Raw genomic sequence first — 6,755 nt, 5'->3', positions numbered from 1 at the left:
TAGTGCCTAGTACCAGTAAGCTCACTCTCTCTCAGACTCCCTCTTTTGCCTTCTCTACATCTCTCATGTAAATCACATGCAGCCATCATTCCAGTACAAGTCCTTCTGGAATATTTCAATAGACTTCTAATTGGTCTCTCTATTAGCTTCTCTCCACTTCTATTCCTCATTCTCCACTCAGTGGCCTAAGTGATTTCACTAAAGCATAAATCACCATCATGGTACTCCCAACTCAAACAAACAAACAAACTCTAGTGTCTCTATATTAGCTCCAGGATCAAACAAACATAAGATCCTCTTTGTCCTTTAAACCCTTTTCACAATCTGGTCTCTTCATACCTTTGCAGTCTTACATATTCTGTGATTTAACTCTTCTGGTCCATACATTACACTCCATCCACTAACCCCATGACAGTATACTTGCTTTTCTACAGATATGGAATTCTCTACCTTCTCACCTCCATCTCAAAGTTATTCTTGTTTCTATTCAAATCCCACTTACAAGGAGTCTTTTATGGTTTCTTCACACTAACCCTACCCTATCTATCTACTGCTTTCCTTTTGGGATTACTTTCTTTCTAATCTGTGAATATTTAATAAGTGCCCCATTATTTACATGTTATCTCCCCCATTAGAAAGTGAGTTCGTCAAGATCAAGGATTGCTTTTGCCTTTTTTTTTTTTTTTTTTAAGATATCCAGCATTTGACAGAGAGGGCTAGCACACAGTATATGATTAATAAATGCTTCTTCACTAACTGATTGGACTAAAATATCTCTTAATTACTTTCCATTTACAATTTAATTAACCTAAATGCTCTGCAATAAGATGCATGAATCAACTTCTATCAAATTCAATTAATAAATTATTGTTATTTCTCTAATATAGGAGAATAAAGTTATTGTAATACAGGTACATAAATAAATATAGTCTTTATAGTTTTCCTCCAAATTTTATATGGGTATATAGCACCATCTACTGATAAATCTATATGAAAGTCATAAATTTATATTTAACTTTATTAGTAGCAACATGAAAAACATCTAAGTAATAATTTTACAGATAAAATTTTTTGATTGAAATTTCTTTTTTGGATATTTATGAGAGAGGAAGAAAATTAGAATAAATATGAAAAGATATTACACTTTTTCTTAATTTCAAGATATTTCAAAGTTATGCAGAAACACCATAGGGAATTAAGCCAGGGCTTACTGATTTGACTCTGAAGCTATATTGACTAAAGACTGATAGAGGGATTTGGCACAGTTACTTTCAAGACTGACCACACTTGTACCTGATAAAAACACCTTACGTTTGAAATGAATGAAATTTCATGCTCCATGAATTAAAATAGTCCAAACCTATCACTCTTTTCTACAAAGATTTAGCACTGAAAAAAACAAATGGGCCAAACTTAGTTGTATCTTTATCCAAGAGTTTTCTTTTAATCAACTAATCAGCAAGTACTTATATAGTACCTTCTCTATACAAAGTTCTATATTAGGTATTTTGTGGAAAAATGGGAAAAAAGTAATAAATATTCAGAGAGCTTCTAATGTATTTGAGAATATGGCATTAAACTATGTAAAAAGTGTGAGGGTTTTGCATTTTTATTTAAGGCAAGTTATGCCATAAATAATATGCTACTGATTGTCCAAAAAAAGTATGTACCAGTGTTTCCCAACTAAAAGTTAATCTATGAATTAATATCAGGGGATTTTTTTTTGGTCAGTTGGTAGATCTTTTACTCTCAAAAGTCCTTCTTAAAATCTGTGAGCTGAAAAATTTTACTTTGCTTCTTTCTCTCTGCAACTTATTGCTCCCAACAGTACTGCTCAATTTCTCCTTGGCTATTGATCCCCATCTCCTGGAACTTCCAGCAATGGACTTTTAGAACATGGAGAACATTGAAGCAGAAAATTTAGATGTTCTCCTGATCCACAGTATGGGTTGGCTAGAAAAATACTAGTATTAACTATGAATATTATAAATTCTAAATAAGGTAAGATCATTAATCTGGAGTGTTTTCCAGAATGATTCCTGGAAGAGGAAGGATAAGTAAGCAAAACTAGATCAATAGTACCATGCAGAGCATTGGGGGTAAAGAGGGTTGAGCTAAAAAATCTAATCTAATTGAGTGGAGAATTCACATAGTGAAACAGTAGAGGCCCATGTGGAAAAGATAGGTTAAAATCTGACTGTGGGTCCTTGAACACCAGGCTAAAGAGTTTTACTTTTTCTAATGGGGAGTCATTTATACTATCTAATTCACAGTTGTTTTTATTAGGAAAACTTTATTTTCTAGATACCAAAGTACCATTTCTGTTTGAACTATTATTGAGCTGTTCTTGAGCAGCAAAATAACAGCAAAAAATTAGTTCTGATAAATTGCTTTTTAAAATTTATTTAATTTTATTTTTATAGTAATAGTATTTATTTTAATTTTCTAAGTACATGCAAAGACAGTTTTTCAACATTCATCTTTGCAAAATCTTGTGTTCCAAAATTTTTTTCCTCTCTATTCCTTCTCCTTACCCAAAATAGGAAGCAATCTGATATAGGTTAAACATGCACAATTCTTATAAACATATTTCCCATTAATCTTGCTGTGCAAGAAAAATCAGATCAAAAGTGGAAAGAAACACAGGAAAGAAAAAAAAAACAAGCAAACAAACAACAATAAAAGGTGAAAAAACTATGCTTTGATCTACATTCAGGTTCTATAGTTTTCTCTGTGGTTGACACTTTCCATCATAAGTGCATTGGAATTGCCTTTGAATCACCATGTTGTTGAAAAGAGCTAATTTCAACACAGTTGATTATCACATAAACTTGTTATTACTGTGTGCCATGTTCTTTTGGTTCTGCTCACTTCACTTAGCATCAATTCATCTAAGTCTTCCCAGGCTTTTTAGTAGATTAATTCCTAGCATTACATGGAGTATATTGGTGAAAGAAAAGAATGAAACTACTACCATTAAAAAAACTACAACCTAGTAGTTCAAGTTGGACTTTTGAATAGTTGCAAATGTTTGCTTAAACTATTTTAATAGTTTAAACAATAAGATCATGAGCGAGAGTGACAGAATCAAGGATGGATTTCAGTAAGGTTTGAAACCCCATATCTAAGATTACCTAGAATCATGGGAAGTAAAATAGATAATTTTGATTATATGAAATTATTTTCACAAACTAAACTAATGTAGTCAAAATTAGAAGGAAAACAGGAAAGATTTAGCAACTATGATCGAGACGATTTCAAAGAAGCTTTGATAAAAACATATTATCTACTTCCAGAGAATAAAATGATGAATTCTGAATCCATAATGAAGCATAGATTTTTTTTTACATTCTCTTTATTTTTATGTATGTATGTGTGCATTTTCTTTTACAGCATAGCTAATATGGAAATATATTTTGCATGACTTCACTATAATTCTCATAACTTCATTATAATCAGTACAATATTGCATGCTTTCTCAAATGATTAGGGAAGGGGTAGAAAATAGGGAAAGAATTTTTAAGTCAAAATATTTTTAAATGTCAAAAATTTACATGTACTTAGAAAATAATGAAATAAATAAAGAGAAAATAGGTATCTTTTTAGTAAAATACATAGGCTTTATCTACTGGGTCAAACCTCATTAGACAACTTTAGGTAATATTACACTTATTAGTTTGTGCAGTCATTTGTACTTTCCTAGAGTTAGAGAAGAAAGTATTCAAAGCAACCTGTTATTCTCCATTTCTCCTCTGTCTTATCAAGTGTGAAGATATATTTGTATATTCAAAGATGAGTTATGTTCTAAAGTTTGTTCAAAAATGATTCTGAGAGGGATAAAATGGAAGAAGGAAATAGTTCCTTTATTAACAATAACTATATGCATTCTGAGATGATCATTAGTTTTTATAGATATGTTAACTAGATTGGGATTACAACTTTGTATCAGAACAACCTGAATCTTGTCCCTCAGATACTTACTAGATGTTTGAGACTGGATATATCCCTTAACCTCTCTAAGCATCAGTTTACTTATCTAGGAAATTAAGTGGTTGAATTCAGTGGCCTTTGAGGTCTCTGCTATATTTCCACAGCCCCTTTCAACATCTTGGCCTATTTGCTGGGTGTGAGATGAAACCCCCAGGTTGTTTTTGTATTTATCTTATTACTTGTTTTTTAGAGTATTATTTTCCATGATTGTTGAGTTTACAGTTTCTTTGAGAACTATTGATTCTTACCCTTTAACTATTTTTATAAGGAATTATATTGTCATATTTATTTATATTACTTATTTATATATCTAGCATACCAAATTCTTCTTAGAGAAAATTTGATACAAAGTCTTTTCCCCAATTGACAGCTCCTCTTTTTATCCTAGTTATATTCGTTGCAATTGTGCAAAAGCTTTTCAAACTCAGCTTTAAAGAAAACACTATTTTATTCATCTCATATTGAGTCAAGAATTCATAACCATATTCATAGCTATCAAAAATATTCTCAACTTCAGCTTCCTTTGTAATTTTTATAGTATAATACTGGAGTCAGTTATTCATTATAAATTGATTATGATATATGGTCCAATATGCTGGCCTAAGACTGAGTTCTGCTTTTTAGTTTTCCTGAAAGTTCTTATATAGACCTCTTGTTGTTTTACAGGGTTTTATGTGTACTGTTTATTGTCTGCATCTATCTTAATCTCTATGATTTAAATATTTTTAACCAATGGAACCTTGGTCACCATGTGTCTTACATGGCTGAAAATGGTGATATACAGGCATTTTTATTTTCCTTCTTGCAACTTTTTCACATCTTTTAGGGTGTTATTTGAAAGAGTAATTTTTTTAGCTACCTCCCTGTTTGTCATTAATTGTCATTTAAATAGGTCAAGTAAAATTTGCTTTATTTGAATGTCATATTTTTCTCATTTTATTTTCTCATGTTTCTCATTTTAATTATTTTTCCTAGTTATGTATTAATGGATAACTCTGTCCTAAGAAGCTTGTGACATAACTATATATAGGAATAACCACACATAAATATTGAATCATCACCTCTTTATTAAAATAAAATTAATTTTATTTTTAACTTCTTTAAAGTGTATTACCCTACATCATTCATAAAATATTCTAAAAATGTTCATGGTATATAATCATGTGATTCCTTTACAATTAGGCATTTTATTTCTTTCTTTATTTTTTTACTCAAGTCATATTTTGAAAGGATTTTTCATGGAATTCTATGAGTATCAGAATAGCTATTGATTTAATTTGAATGCACTAAATTCTTCATATTTTTTCCATCCTTTGCTTCAGATATTATAAGTTATAATTATTTTCATAGGCCTATTTATATAATTATATAAGTACAAAACCACTACATTACTGATTGACCAAATGTCCCATAAAATATTGTTTCTTGTTGTATTTGGATACGTGGAAATATTGACATTCTATGTAAGCTATGGGTTTCTATATTGTTTTCTGTATTAAAAATATTAAAATGGTCATTATTTTAAGTAATTATTTCCACCTGGTGGAACCTATTGGAATTGGAGGCATAATGATGTAAAGAGAGGTTTGGGATGGGTTTTTAATATTATTTCTCTAGTGAAATGTTCCTTCTGATTTAATTTTGATTTGACGCCCGTCAGACATTTTGGAAAACAGGACTATGCATTTTAGATCTGGCAGAGATCTTAGAGGTAATCAAAGTCAATTTCCTTTTTAAATTTGAGTCACCTGAGACAAAGAGAGTTCAAATGATGCATAATAATGTTATATGTTATAATATAGCTTCAATAACAGACTACTATAAAATAGTAATTTTTGAGTGAGGAGACAGAGAATAATGCTTCACATGCTTCCCCTTGTGGAAGCAAAAGTCTGTATCCCTAATCCTTGGCAGGGAGGGGTGTGTGTGTGAGGAATTCATATGGAAAGGTGAATAAAGCCAAATAACTTCTAAATAAGCAAGTTCATAGAAAAGAAGCTATCTACAATAATGGATGCCTTATTTTCAAAAAAGATCCTTTATTTGCTTTTCATGCAATTATAGGTTTCATGACTAGAAGAGACCTGACCAGTCATATCACCCCCTTATTTTATAGCTAAGTAAACTAAAGTTGAGAGCATCCAAAATCAAACAGGAAGGGTGTGGCAGCATTTGAATTCAAACTTGGATCTCCTAAATCATCATCATCATCATCATAGCATACATTCCTATAGAGTGCCATATTTTGCAAAGTTTCTTACTCCTGATTTTATGAGGTAGGTGGTATAAATATCATTATTCCCATTTGACAGGTAAGGAAACTGAGGTTCTGAGAGATGAAGATCTCTTACACAATTACTTACTATTAGATCTTTGATTTGTACTTCCATTGGGTGCCCTACAAACTGCTTTTTCTTTTTCTTCTACTTGTACACAGGAGGTTCTGCATCTTAGAATAGCTACTAGAGGGGAGGAATGTGTGGGATGAGGAAGAGCCTGGAAAAAAACCACAACTTGAAGTCTGACTTTAAAACTTCCAAAATGTACATTCACAGTATGAATACTTTTTGATATTATTCATTTTCAGTCATGTCCAACTTTTCATGACCCCATTTGGGGATTTCTTGGCAAAGATACTGGAGTGGAGTGATACAGTTAATTTTACAGATGAGGAAACTGAGGCAAACAAGTTTGAGTGACTTACCCAGGCTCACACAACTAATAAATGTCTGAAGTCAGATTTAAATTTAAAAAGATTAATCTTT

The sequence above is a fragment of the Sarcophilus harrisii genome, chromosome 3 (assembly GCF_902635505.1).
Source record: "Sarcophilus harrisii chromosome 3, mSarHar1.11, whole genome shotgun sequence".
Taxonomy (NCBI): Eukaryota; Metazoa; Chordata; class Mammalia; order Dasyuromorphia; family Dasyuridae; genus Sarcophilus; species Sarcophilus harrisii.
The sequence above is the reverse complement of the archived record's forward strand: the minus strand, read 5'-3'. Positions refer to the sequence as shown.